The 15,890-nt window shown below is 34.4% G+C and overlaps 1 protein-coding gene and 1 pseudogene across 6 annotated transcripts in view; one reads left to right on the forward strand and one right to left on the reverse strand.

Annotated features, from left to right (window-relative positions):
* The window catches only part of Gpd2 (glycerol-3-phosphate dehydrogenase 2), a 126,269-nt gene that overhangs the window by 64,801 nt on the left and 45,578 nt on the right, over nucleotides 1–15,890 (forward strand). The window lies entirely within an intron of this gene.
* On the reverse strand, nucleotides 9,006–9,106 carry LOC120883804 (U6 spliceosomal RNA; annotated as a pseudogene).

Raw genomic sequence — 15,890 nt, forward strand, 5'->3', positions numbered from 1 at the left:
CACTTTTTTGGTGCCCTAGATTGAGCCTACATGTTAAAGGACAACCTTGACTGTGAATTTGCTTTCTCTGCATCAGACCCTTAATGTTCATCCATTGTAGTTTATTGAGTGATTACAGTAAAGAGGTTTTTGGTTTAGGAGAAGTAAGAAGGCATTCTGTAAATAGCATTTTGCTCATCTTGACATAGAAATGTTTGTTGCCTTTGCTTTTATTACTCATCCTTTTCTTATAAACCTTCTCAAATTTTTATTCATTTTCTATATCATGTGTTGTATTGGGCAACCACTAATTTTATTTATTAGGTTGTGCATATCTGAATCACCTCATGAGGTATATTATTGGATATCATATCTGAATTTGTGACTGTCATGTGTTACTTTCGCAATCTTATGAATTATAGATTTTTATTGATTCTACATGGAAAAACCAAAGAAAATCTATGTTACATAATGAGGAGGAAACATTATTCTACTAGAAATAAGAGAAAGAAGAATTTCTTTAGTCTAGAATTGATCTTTATAGCTTGTTATAGGTTGCAAAATTGTAAGTTGAGCAAAGATTATTGAAAAATTTTAAAATTGTTATTGAAAATAATTTCAAATTGCTAACTTGGAAATTGGTTGTAAAACCTTAAATAATGAACTGAACAAGAAGTATTTTCAATATAATTCTATTCTGATTATTATTTGCTGTTACATCTTGTTCTGAAATGATATAGACCTAACTATGTCATACCTGAGGTGAGGTAAAACAAAAATATACAACAGTAAGGTTCTTTGGTTTTACAGCTGTATTCACAGATAGAGACAACTCCTGTTTTACCTAATATAATGTGATGGGCAAATTAAGAATCTGCATGGAAATAACTTACAGAGGAACTTGTAGGTAAAAGAATTGAATGCAGTAGATGCATGCTTAGAAAATGTTAAATGCCTTATTCTTTGACCAAAAGAAGAATTCAAAGTATTTCAAAGAGAACAAATAAATACCATTGTGCACATTAACCATTACAAACCCAATTGAAAAAATTTATAAGATAAAACTTTCTTAACAAGAAAAAAACCCATACTTTTCCTAATAAATGTTTATTATGAGACTATAATAACAGTCTCAGTGTGTTAGTCAGCTTTTCATTGCTATACTGAAATACCTGACACAAACAATTAAAAGGAGGAAAGATTTCTTTTTTTAATATTTATTTTTTTGTTAGACACAATACCTTTATTTTGTTTATTTAGTTTTATGTTGTGTTGAGGATTGAACCCAGGACCTCGTGCATGCTAGGCGAGCACTCTACCACTAGAATATTCATTTTTATTCCAGCCTAAAACTCAGACCCAGACCCGAGGAAAGATTTCTTTTGACTCATGGTTTCAGAGGTTTCAGTTCAGAATTGACAGGCTCTATTGCTTTGGGCCTGAAGTGAGGCACAATATTGTGGCAGAAGGGTGCAGCAGAGGAAAGCTGCTCAGCTGAAGACAGCTAGAAGCAGAAACAGAGGTAGAGAGGAAAGGGCCAGGGACAAGATACATTCCTTAAAGGCATGTGCCTAGGGACCTACTTATTTCCATGCTCCACCTGCCTACAGTTTCCACCACCTCCCTGTAGTTTCAAATTATTAATCCTTCAAATGGATAAATCCACTGATAATAGTAGAGGCTTCATGATCCAACCATTCCCCAAAAACTCCACTTCTGAATTTTGTTGCATTGAGTGATCACACTTTCAACACACAAGCTTTTTGAGGACATTCATATCCAAACCATAATAGTTCACCTAAATGATTTCAAAATGAATTGAGGCTACATGAAATAATGTTTTTAACATACTTAAATTCACATAAGTACCCATTTAAAAGTGAACAGAAATAATAATTTTTATAACTCATACCTAGGAAGAATTTTAATTCTGTTGAAAAAGTGTTATAAGTGATCCTATGAAGTTTTGCTAACTAAAAAGTTATTGGTGATACATTATCATACAGCTACTTCAGCACCATTGAAAAGTGAAATATAACAGTGTGAAATTAGAGTGAGGAAGACTAGTAAATATTATTATGAACTTGGTCCAAGAACTGAGATAACCTTTAAGATCTTGTCAATATAGACATATTAGGGCTATTCCATTTGAATTCTAAAATGTACAAAGGTCCAAAGAGTTTTCTTAATCACTCATAAGCACAGTTTATCCTAAATAATTCTGATGGCTATTTCATATGATTAAGGCAAAATCAGTTTTCCCACAAAAGTCCATAAAGCTAATGGAGTAAATTCTCTGCACTTTTGATACAGCAATGATGGTGATTATTCTGTATATGGCGTCATTGTGCTCCATTACCATATTTTATTATTAACTGCTAAAAACAAACTGACACAAGGAGGAATAACGACTATCTTTTCGGTACAGACAGAGTAAATGTCAAGTTTCTCAGTTAAATCCACATGAAATGAAAGTTGGGATACAGAGTGACATACCAGGCTTTCCTCTAGTTGTATTTTATTTTTATGTTCAGTTGGAGAAAGCATTCTCTAAACAGTCAAGTCTGGCTTTCTGAGTGAGACATGTACTAGTGTTTTCTATGTAGCCCTTTGCTTTCTCTTAGTGGGACACATCAGCTGGCCCTGGACACAGTCATTACCAACCATGAAAGGGTTGCTATGAGAGAGCATGGTGACCAAGCCAACTCTTCCTCAACAAGAAGTGTTTAAAGCATGCCACCTTGGGTGAACTTAGCAGGCTCTTAAATTATGTGAACCAGCTGCTGGGAGATAGCCAGTTTCTTAAGGAATTTATTTTTATCTTTCTCTATCCACTTCAATTTTCTAGTTTCCAGTGTGGATCTTTGGTGCCATTCTAGTTGGACTAAAGTCATCCAATCCAGTGCACAGAAAATGAGATATAATTAAAAATCATTAAATATTTAAAACCATTAAATACCCCTGTTAAGCTTCTATAAAATGAAACTGTAGAACAAAATTATAGCTTTAAATTCTTTCTTTCTGCCAGTCAAGACGTTGACAGAGAGAAATGTCTGTTATTACATACCTGACGATGCCTGTAAGTATTCCTCATGCATATATGAAAATAGCAACCACAAGAAATTGCATCAGCTTTCCTAATGTAAATAAAAGTTGGTTACATCCATGTTTCAAAGAGGAAACTAAAGCCCTGTGTTCACTAGAATATTCATTTTTATTCCAGCCTAAAACTCACAGCATACAAATAGATGAATTCAGCTCATGAGAGAGCAAAGCCAATTTAATCTCTGGTTCCCCTGAGGTAAATGTAGTTCACGGTCCTGCCCCCACCCCAACCTCAGCTATAATCCCTGGATCCTGGAGGTAAAAATGCATTGAAGTGAGGAAAATTCTTCAGCAGGATATAATGATCCAAAATGACAGGGACAATAATGACAATGAATTTCATGTCTCCCAGTCATGAGCTGGAGATGCTTGACTAGGCTGACTTACACAATTAAATTGTTACAGGTACAGCAGGAGATGCAGTTAGCTGTGCTTTGGGGAACGATGCCTCTGGCAAAAGGCAAATTGTGGAATTCAGATCCTTTTGTTAGGAACAAACTATCACTCCTTTAAGCATGTACCCTAGATGATTGTGCACTTTAATAAAAGAAAGCCTGGGTAAAGACAAGTCTTTTAAGGTGTTGATCTATCAACTTTAAAAACTTAAAAAAAAAAATCAATTACTTCATTCCACAAAGGTGATTTTTTTTTTTTCACTCATGGTTTCAGTTTTGTGTTTTTCATTGAGTTCCTGGAGATAATCATATCTTAAGATGGTGCTTGTGATCTTCATTTACAGTATTTATAAACAATTGTTGAGCAAATTGGTGTTATCTACTTTAAATTGGACAGACATATTTTCTTCATAGCAGAAATAGCTTAAATAGAGAACTGAACATTATGTGTTTATAACCAAACTAGCAGTGCCATTTTGCAAGTTTGGACTACTTGTGTAACACTATTCTTAAAAATTGGAATGGTTTCTTTGAAGCAGAGGGTCTTGAGTAGCACAAGACCATCCACTGGGTTGTAGGAAGAATACATTAGATCTTCTACTAAGATTATCTTTATTCAATTCCATATAAGGTCTTCTTTTGTGCATGGTTCAAATGTATATAACATTTGGTACAGGGTACATGTATCTTATAAATGGATATACTTACTGGGGATGTATACTGACATTTACTTTTAGGATAATTTTAATTTCTTTTTTGGACCATTGAGCTTGTAATTTGCCATCATATTATTTCTTTGATAATTGGCTAATTTAAATATTTTCAAGATAGATGTATTGGGCATGAGGAAAAATTCCTTTGGAAGTGTAAATGTTACTGAATCTCTTCCTTCATTTCCCAGGGTCCAGTTTTTATTAACATTGATTGAGGTGGCTAAGAAGAAACAAACAAAACTATTGAATAAGAGGGGATATTATCTTGGGGACCTCAAAATTATAAAATTTGATACAATGCATTAAAAACTTGTGTTATTTTAATCTCCATGTTAAAAGAAAAAATAAATTTATCAAGTTCTGTGAACAATTTCCATGGCTCCTATCATTTTCAAGCCCTTGTTATTGTGCAAACAAAGGTATAAAAATGTGCAAATATTGGTACATACAAAAGAATACATATAACATGTGTAGGATGTAAAACTTAATCACAAAGACCCTGGAATCCCAAACCAGTCTTAAAATCTAGAATATTACCAATACCTTGAAGTTGTAGGACCCTATTCTCCAATTTCATCCCTCTTTGCTAAATACTGTTATTCTGAATTTTATGATTTGGGTTCTGTCTCTCATGCTTTAAAATTGTATCACATATACATACATTTAAAAATGATCTGATATTTAGTTTTCTTTTTAAACTTTAAATATATATTTATATATTAATTTCAGTTGGACACCCTGAAGTCAAGCATGCATGCATCTTTATGATCCAGTAATTCTGTTATTAGGACCAGTACTTATGTGTGTTCACCAGGAGACATCTAAAAAAAAAGTTTATCAAAGCACTGGGTGTAATTTCAAAAATGGAAATAATACAAACATTCATCAGTAGACAAGTGAATAAATAACTTATGGTCTATTCATGTAATAGAGCAAAACAGCATTGTGTATGAATGAACTATAACTAAAGTAACATGAATGAGTCTTAGGGAAATGATATTTACAATGGGATGATACACTGTCTCACAGTTGTAAGCATCACAACCATAATACTTTCCTGCCAAGGTTGCTGCCTTGTAGTTGAAACATCCATTTGGAAGTAGATGACTTGAATTTACAACTTAACTGCATTTTGAGCCACATGTCGCACATCTATAAACTTAGGCTTATGATACCTAACACGCAGGCTGTTTTGGACTTAAATGAACTAATAAATATAAAATACCTTTATAGGTACAAAGCATTATTCAATAATTGTCTTATTTGTGCCAATTTTATAGATACTCTGTTATCCATTGGATTTCTACTTGCGTAAATTTCTACTCAAGTGAAGCATTGTTTATTCAAGTATTCTCTTTTTTAAAAAAACTTACTAGGCATTTAGTAACACCTAGTAGTTATTTGAACAAACATATACACCTACATTGAAAACATAATAATAATTTTTATTTCTTTTTTTTAAATTAATGCAGATTAACTGTACAAAACAGTGGGTTTCTCTGTGTTGGGTTCATATCAGTACCACTTTATGTATTTAAAGTGGGACATTTCTTCCAGAAAAATTTGCTAAGCATTCTTATGGAAAAAGTAAAAAAATACCATTCACATGAGCATGCTCCAGGTAATTGAACTTTAAGGGTTAAAAAACAATATTTTAAAAGAGTTTCCTCTAAAATCCTTTTGGCTATTGATATAAAACATTTGTTTTAGTATTTCTCCTTTTCATGGGCAGTTTTACACCTCTAAATTAAGCAGATAGTTTTTATCTTGATTTCCTAGTGTCAGCTTTCTCATTGTATTTTTCATCTTGGTCTCTGTGAGTTACATAAACGAAACTGACATTATTGCTCATATAGCAGGCATTTTTTTTTATTTTTTGCCCTCAACTGCTGCCTTTTTGCTATTCAGTGTATCTGGATACCAACTAATGCTAAATGAAATTTGACATGTACCCCTAAGAAACAAAACTTATAAATTGTGGCTTCAAAAGAAACCTTGAATAAATAGGACACACTGTGTCCACCCAGGCTAACATCCAACATATGCTTTAGCTTCCTGATGATGAGACAGAGCAAGAGAGCCCTCAGGAAACTTTACAATTGTTTATTGCTCACTTGACCAGTATGTATTAAATACCAGGCTTTCATGTTCTTAAAAATTATTTTTAAAAAATCAAAAGTATACAGAAGTAATTTTGATCGAGTATAGCATACTGAGCAAGTGGTCATCTGTGTTATACTCTGTATATAAAAGCTTTAAAACTGCCAAAAATCTACCAGTATAAGCATATGTATAAGGTTATTTAAGCCAAATAGTTATGGTGGGTTCACAGTAGGTTCTTTTCCTCTTCCTCTTTGAGTTCAGTTGCCATCCCTTCCCATCTCACTTTTATATAGTAGGATCAGTGTCGAAATGTGCTATGTTCAGAATCTGTTCATTTTTTTTCTCCCAACTTGTTCATTCATACAAAAAAGTATTTACAAAGCCTTCACTATTTGCTCGGCATTGTGCCTGGCATTAGGGCCAAATGCGTAAAAGATAGTCCTGAGTTAGCAGATTTTGAGAGAGTTCATTTTATATGATGTGATACATAGTTCCTACTACCGATGATATTTTGCAGTTGTGTAGCAGAGAATGACTTTCTAAACGTTTTTTTCATAAGTTTTCTTAGTCAACTCATCTCTGTGTGTGTGCTGGGATAAGATATTTTGATCCCTATTTCATAGGAAGAAAAGTAACTGTCACTAAATAACAGGATTAGTATTTTAGATACATGAAGATATTAAAGTATTTTTTAACTCAAAAAAGAGAACTTTACTAAATGAAGGTCATAATGACATGTTTCTTTTAGCTACCACTGATTCTTTTAAAAAAATAATTAATTACTTTTAATTAGGTATAAATGAGAGCAGAATGCATTTTGATTCATTGTATTCCTTTGTGACACAACTGCTCATTTTTCTGCACACAATGTAGCTTTACAACGTATGTGCAGTCATACATGTACCTAGGGTAATGATGTCCATCTCATTCTACTATCTTTCTTGCCTCCATGCTCCCTCCCCACCCCTCTACCACTGATTCTTAAGGATTGAACCCAGGGTCTTATGCATGCTAGGCAAGTGTTGTACCACTGAACTATATCCAGAGCCTGTCACTCTTGTTAAAAATAAATAAATAAAACAATAAAACCAAATAGTTAACTAAGTAAGTCCATTTTTTACTATGGTAAATTTGAACATATGTGAAAATAATGAGTATAATAAAATGAATTTTATCACTCATGGCCAGACTTCATCTGTACTCTTATTTGCTCCTCCCCCTCACCCAGATGACAAGCATTTCATCCACAAATATCCATGAATATTTGTTCTGTATCTTTAAAGTGAAGGGTTCCATTTTAACACAGCCATACCACACCTAAATTATTTAATTATATTTTCTTAATATGAAAAGTCTGGTTATGTTGACATATCCCTTGTAGTCTCATAACTTTAATACGTTCCTGATTAAGAAATCAACTCATAAGATGGACAAAATCTTAGTTATGGTTTTATAAGTTAATTAGTTAAAAAAAAATCCTGATAGGTTTTCCGTAACTTCTTTTGCTTCTTTCTGGTTTGATTTAACAGGTCCTCCGTTATTTCTTGTAGTTGGTAGTTAGAATAGTCCATCTGTTGCTGCATAGGAAACGATATCCCAAGTTAGATACTTAAAACAACAGTTAATTGTTTCTCATAGTTCTGAGGATGGATGGGCTTAGCACGGTGGTTGGAAGCCCTCATACAGTTGCACTGAGATGGCAGCTGAGGTTGGAGTTGTCTAAAGGTCTTTTTGCCCACCTGTGGGGTGTCTTGGCGGTAAAGGGTAGAGTACCCGTGACTGGCTGGCATCTCTCATGGCTTCTCTGTGTGAACTTTTCCACTGGTTAATCAGGTGTTTTACGTGGTAGCTGTTTTCCCCCAGTGAGAGTACAAGAGACTAAAGCAAAAATAAAAGGCAGATCTCTTTGCTTCTCCTTGGAAATTAATAGTGATTTTCACATTCTATTAATTAATATAAATTATGGAGGCAGTGAGATTTAAGGGATAGGACTTTATAAGAATAAGAAAAACAGGAGGAAGTTTATCTGGGAGACATGGAACAGCCGAGACATGGAACAGCCTAATAACAAGCTTTAGGGAAGTGGAATCTATTTGTTGTGTCAAAAGCCCTTTAGAGTTGGTAATAAAAATTTCCATTATGAGTTTTTTTCCCCCTTGCTCTGTGTTACCTTTTTTTTTTTTTTAATCTGTCTTTAGAATCATTACCTAGGTAATTACAATATTTCATTAGTGGTTAAGGGGTTGCAAACTGGTACTTTTCTGTATTTTCAGTTATTAATTGAATATATGGAAAGAATTAAGCATTTACTAGTAAATATATGGAAAGAATTAAGCATTTACTTAATTCTTTCCATATATTTACTAGTTTTCCAAAGAAATGAATTTTTTTTCCCTAGCATCTTCCAAATGTAATGATATTTTGAAGGCATTATTAACATCAACTCAACAATTTTGGTAGTTTGAAATGGGTGTTACTGATGTTCAAGTTGCCTATCTCTGGGCAATGGCACCTCTTCCAGATGGTTCCTGGGCCCTTTTGTTGTACTGTCAGTAGCCTGTGATGACTTCTCTGCTATCTGCTATGACAAGATATTTTGGACTCACCTTGAAACTTTGGAAATTTCAAGCCTTGGAAGCAGCCATCGCTCCAATAAACCTTGCTTCCCTTGTGTAGAACATGGTAATTAGAGACTTTAATCTTTTTTCTTTTTCATATGGAATGCTTCATGAATTTGCATGTCATCCTTGCATATAGGCCATGCTAAACTTCTCTGTACCATATATGTGTATGTGCTTTAAAAATGAGCACTAGAGACCATGACCTATTTCCAATGGATGTTCCTTGCTACTGATTAGTTGTTATTTTAGGCCATATGATAGAATGGATATGAGGAAATAGGAAGTAAAAGGCTATAATGATTAGTCATCAAGAAGCTACAAGGACTGGTCTTTAGGAACTGATTTTTTTCCATGTTATTACATAGCAATAAAATGCCTCCTACTTATCTGTTGGCAGGATCTTTAGGTGCCCACTGTCCTAGCTATTTAACATGTGTTCTAGCATCCTTCCAATGGAAAACAAGAGTCTGCCCAGCAAATTCTTAGAAAAAAGGGAGAAAGAGAGAAAGAACTCTACTCAGATCCATCTGGGTGTTGCTCTGCAGATCACACACAGTAGATCTCTTGGTGTGATGGGAAGCCAGCCTTATATTATACATCTGATCTCCCAGGAAAGAGCACTAAAACAACATTCTTCAATTAAAAAGCCCCATACTTTACTTGCAACTACTAATATTACAACCAAGACCTTGGAAATGTAATAGAAAAGTTGTGAAAAAAAGGCATTGGTTACTTACTCCTTATAAATATAACTAACACCTTGGTAGAATACATTCCCTGGAGCAAAACAGATTCCTATTTTAGAATGTGAGTTTTCAAACTAGTTTCATTATTAGTCTTAATACTTATTTATATCACACTTTATATTAGTAAAACCCTCCTTAGACTGTTAATACCCACCCACAGAATATTTAACCACATTACACCTAATTTTTTAAAACTCAGATCTGCTCATCAAACACACACACACACACACACACACACACACACACACACACAATTTCTTACACAACCTATGTAATTACCACTCCTTTTTTGTCTAAACCTTATATGTATTCTCTTAATCACTGGAAAAGTATTACTAATATCTAGTCTGGGGCCTATTAAGAAGAGTAATTCTTTGGGAAGAAAATGGTACAAGAAGACAATAATTAGATGAAAGCAGCAACCAGATTAAGGTGAAAATCAAATAACTTGTATAATGTCTTTATGTCAAAGATGATTAATATATAATTCTGAATTAACTAGGGAGAGGTAATGACAAAGACTAGCAGTAAACTAGAAACTTTTATTTTCCAAGAGTTTTAAATATTTTAATTTTTAATCTGAGATGCACTATAATGACTGAACTTGATTCATGTTTTACTTTCTCTTATGAAGGTTAAATCTAACTGAAAGATAACTCTCTGAGTGTTTTTGCTATGTGAAAAGCACTATACCTCAATAGTTACCTCAAATCCATTTTATTAAAAAAATGAGTTATAAATACATTATCATGAAAAAGTAATTGGGGGACTTGGTCTCTAGCTCAGTGGTAGAGTGCTTGCCTCACAATTGTGAGGCACACTGGGTTGGATACTTGGCACCAAATAAAAACAAGTAAAGATATTATGCCCATCTACAACTAAAAATATATATGTATTTTTATTTAAAGTAATTGGAATACACTTAGGATTAACCAATTGGATAAATTCACTACCCTCACTCGGATAGGAATAACAAACCTATCTTTTTCAGTAGGTGCCTCTACTAATAGCATTCAAAAAATAGGAAATAGTATGTATACTAGTTGTAAGAAATAGATGTATTGCATGAAGCAGATCAACATATATATTTATCTTTTCCTTCTGTTTTCTATTATGAATTTCTTTTTTTCATGATAGCTTTGGGTAAAATTTGTATTGCCATGATCCTTAACTATAAATAAGAGAAAAAGATACTTCTTTACTCAATTATGTTGAGTTTTTTAAAGTAGCAAAAGCCCTCGTTTTTAAAAAAGCTAAGCATAAACATTACTACCACAAATGTAATGAAACACATACAATTGAGAGTAATTTTTAAAGTAATATAATACCTAGAACCAGTTAAACACCTCACTCACTAAAGTCTAATTTAATTTGCTACATTTGCTGTTAAATGTATCCTTGGACCCTTTCTTTTCCCCTTCATACCCTACTCCATCTACAATGTGCATAGAATTAATTCAGGCCATAAATTTTAATTTAGACTTATCTACTCCCTTTTTTTGATAACCTCAGTTCAACACACTTTAATTGCATCTAGGTATAATGGAGGGCCTCTGTGTGCTTGGTGGTTGTGTGTAATTGGGCTTTTCCTCCTCTTCTACCCACCTACTCTTCAACCCTCCAGGTTTTGGAAAGGTCCTCTTTTCTCAGTCTCTGCTCTTTTTGAGTTATTACCTCTCTTAATTCCTTTTGAATGATGGCACGTTAGCCATGTTTCACAAATACTGAACTTGAAATTTTAGAGATATCAGGAGCGTCTGATCATAGCAGCTCTTATTTAAATTATTTGTTGGCTGAACTAGATATTGTTCAGAGCAGTGACCCTCAGAAACCAATTCGGTAATCCTGAGCATAAATCAAGAGTACCAGGAACTTAGAAGACCATTGAGCATTAGAGTTCTTATGAACAAAGAAATCTCCTGTTTATCACCTCTATGACCTGTATTTGATATTTGAAATCATATTTTGTATAGTATTGGACGGAGCCACAAATTGGAACAAGTTGCCATGAAGGTTTTCCTAACTCATGCTAAGAAAGAGCTGCAGTACATTATGTTACCTCAGACCTTCACACTGATCCCTGCCCTCTACAAGAATGGAAGTTTCCAAAGAATGAAGGAAGCAGCAGCCACTGAGCATGGAGAGCATCTCTCCTGTTCAGCAGCATGTGGCCTTTCTCATCGCTTTCAGTTTTCTTTGTGTACAGAATAAAACAGCCATGTGTAGAAAATTCTGTACCATTGCATCCTTGAGGATCACTTGGCTTGATTGCAATGATCTCTGTGTGTATGTTTGCTTAGTCTCTTAAAGGAAAATAATTTGAAAGCTGAGCAGTCTTTCCCTCATCAAGTCATGAGCTGTGAATCTTTCTGGAGAAATATTGTACACCTTAAAAGAAGTATTTGAATATGTCTCATGATTTTGTTGCTGAAACTGCGGCAACTCAAGTTGCAGGGCTTCTAAACCAGCCTGTTTCTCACTGTTTACCCTCTTTGTCTGTTAAAAATTTGATTCTGTCAGCAGGGCCTCAGGTTTGGATGTTACCACCAATAGTTTGTGAGATCACAGGATGGGGAAAAAATGGTTTTCATGTGAATACTGCTCAACTTTTTGATGTGTGATTTTAGGGAATTTGTTGACCAAATGTTGACATGTGATATTTCTGAATTGAAATGTGCCTGCTTTAGGTCTAGGCTAACTTTATATCATTGATACATCTGTGTACGCTCTTAAGAATGAATATCAATACTTTCTATATCAATACTTTCTAAAATGTTCTTTTGTGTAATTTTGTACTCTGTCAAGAATGTCTTTACTATGTTAGTCTTGGAATGCTTAGAATGACTATAAAGGGAGCAACATTTTGCATTACAAGTTGAAACAATGTTGATTCATATATTTTCAGATGATAAAATTCTCAGTTTTCTATATGACTATCAATTTATTTATTTATATATATTCAGTAATGACATATTAGTACCATCTCTATGTCAGGCAATGTCATAGGTACTGGATGGAACAACATAAAATATTTGCTTTCTTTTTTTTAATTTGCCATCTTTTAAAAAATATTTATTTCTTTTACTTGTACACCTTTGTTTTTATTTATTCATCTTTACATGGTGTTGAGGATTGAACCCAGGGCCCCTTGTACGCGCTAGGTGAGCACTCTGCCGCTGAGCCACAACCCCAGCCCAAAATATTTGCTTTGTTAGAAAAGCTCTTTGGCAACTGGAGGCTATTGATAAGCCAACCAGTGATTTACATTTGCATTTGAGACATTCAGTGAAAGATGCACTCCTAAGGTGCATGCAGGGGAATCTCGACAAGATTTCTTAAATAATACTTTGCTGAATTTAGTAAAGAGTAGTAATATAGCCAGGTAAAGTTAGTAGGGGAGGATGTGGAAGGGAGCGTTGTGGCCAGAGGAATGCAGGAACATGGACTTCAGGAAGCAATTGTATGGAACTTGAGTGTAGGGTGGGTAGATGCACACAGAGCACACACAAAGCCTTGGTCATGGAAGATCAGCTGTTCCACACTAAGGAGTTTATCTTGAATTCTGGAGACAGTGGGAATGCAGTGAATGAAAAGCACATATTAGATACAGGAAATTCAGTATCTGGAAATGTGTTTGAATGATGAGTGTGAGAGTTTTGGGTGAGATTGAATGCTGATTTGAAGGAACCCCTGGCCAGGAAGAGCAAAGACGTAGGAAAGAAGAGATGTACCACCTGCAATAATATCCATGTTTTTTCTTTCATCTTCTACAAAACTACCTACATTTTCTTATTATATTAGTAGCTGTCTTTGTAGTTTAACTCTTTATTTGTATGTCTGTCCTTTCAGATTTTTTGTTAAGTCTTCCATTTGGAAATAAGTCAATAAACTAAATCAAGTGTTTCCAAATTCTGTTTTCAGAACAATCTAGATCTTTCAAAACTTTAGAATGTGGGCTTTAAAAAATCTGTGATTGCCCAACTGGTTTATGTCAGCATTTTGGAAAGAATATCAGTCTTTAAAGCAGTGTTAGAGATGTAAACCCTCTGGAGAGTGAAGAATGCCTGGTGCATGCTAATTTTGTACTTATCCAGGTGGAAGAAGAAGAGGAATAGCCAAAGCTATAGATAGAACAAAGGCATGTCAGCTGCAACCTGGTCTCAGTTTGGGCTTAGCTCTCCTCACCAATCTTGTATTGGGACATTGGTAATTTATTTATTTATTTTTAACCTGTATCATATTAAGTTCTTACTTTGACAAATCGCATTTTGATTTATAGTCTGTGCTTTTGGCATGTGCTTTAATGGCATTAGCCAACTCTAGACACATACTGAATTCATTATGTACCTTATGTATGTAAGTAGTAATACTTCCTTTTAATGAACATACGGTCACATCAAAGTGCTGTGAGGGTGTTTTACAAAAGCGTCTTTGTGCAGTGCTCCTCAGAAGTTTGGAGACGTGTGTTAAGTTGAAGACTAATATGCTGTATTTTAAGTTGTATTTTAATAGAGTAATATATTATAATTTTGCCCTCTCCTTAAGGTGAATAGTCTGTTATAGTTTGCTTGAGTCTTTGATTCTTAGGCTTAGGTTTTAATTAGAATTCAACATTTTTGACATGTAAATTTTTTATTTGTAACCAGATGAATTAAGAACTCAAAGTAAAATTGACTTTGAATTTGTAACCTGATCTAAGATGTTGAGAAAGAACAGATAGGAACTCTTTTTCTTATTTTCTATAGGTGGTAAGACATTTACGGAATCTACTCACATAGATGATCTGGGGCAACACTAAAGCTTGACTAGGTCTCTTAAAAGACTTCTTATTCTTAAAATGTGGGCATCCTTCAATAACATGTTGTGGCAGGACTTTGAGGGTAGATAGAGGTAGAGAAGTGAACCAGCAATTGGCTACTAGGTGTAGCCAGCTCTGAGCAGGTTTCTAAGGGGAGTGGCTGGCAACGTAAGCCACCTGTCCCAGCTGAGTTGGCAGTCATGATGCCCATTCCATTCTGATCTTGGTTCCGAACATGGAAGCAGTTTTCTTATTGCAGTAATCCATGGAATCAAATGTGTGATAGTATTTTGGAATTTCTTTGTGAGAAGGAGGGACTTTGAGGACACAGGCAACCTTTAGAAATAGGCCAGTTTCTTATGTAGAGAGGTTGAGAAGAATGCCAAAGATATGGACAAGCAAGCTAGATGGAAGTAGAGTTCTGGTCCAAAAGAACACAGAAGACAAACCAGATATTGGGGTGGGGGAATATATGGGAAGAGGAACTGCAGCCTGTTGAGTACCAGGAATTCCCTTGTCTAGGGGCTCCCTAAAGACAGGTATCAGTTTGTGGACATGTAATAGATTCTGGAGGGATAAGGGCTTTTTTGACCCTGCCAGGTACAGTCAGGATTGACTCAGGACTCTGTGGGGCAGAGCCTGGGGAGGGAAGGCTGCCAGTAATTACAACAGAGCTGGGGCACCTTGACTATCTCAGAAACTAATAAGAGTTTTCTTTGAAATAACCAGCATTTCCAGGAAGACCTTGAGAATTGCTGGGTAAGAGGCTCTATTCACTGAAACATAGTATTTGATTTCTTTTTACTTTTCATTATAAAACAAAAGTGAAAACCTTAGCAGTACTTTTGGTATGTCCCAGCTTTGCCTTTAAAAGTTGAAAGTAAAACTAATGAATACATTTCAATTTGGAGTAGCATTGTATGAAGTCTAAATTTGTGATTCATTTTTTTGAATCATAGGAAATTAGAAATAGGATAGTGTGATGGGTTAATTGTTTTTTTAAATTTGACTCTTGCTTCATGTTACCAGGCTCTAGAATTTCAGACACAATGGTAAAACTTTTGGCATTCATTGAAACCTTTTTATTGGAAGAGGTATTTATGGAACTATTTAATTTTAAATCACGTTAATCATAGTTTATCATAAATGAGTGTAAAGCTTATTTATTGAATTGTTTTATTTATAAACTTTTATGTTTATTGAGTGCAGATTATATCAAACTCTGTAGAACATTGGAAATGTATTTCTTAAGTACAGGGCATATTGATTTCATCTATAATTGTTTTCTACCACCAAACCCCCCACAAAGGGGGAGTTCAGTTTTACGTATTTATATGTTTCACATTAGTAAATTTGTTGTCTTTAAAAAACCAACTTTGATATCTGGCATACTATTTGATGTATGTGGTGGCAACACTGACATGGTTTTA

This window comes from Ictidomys tridecemlineatus, chromosome 7 (assembly GCF_052094955.1).
Source record: "Ictidomys tridecemlineatus isolate mIctTri1 chromosome 7, mIctTri1.hap1, whole genome shotgun sequence".
In the NCBI taxonomy this organism is placed as follows: Eukaryota; Metazoa; Chordata; class Mammalia; order Rodentia; family Sciuridae; genus Ictidomys; species Ictidomys tridecemlineatus.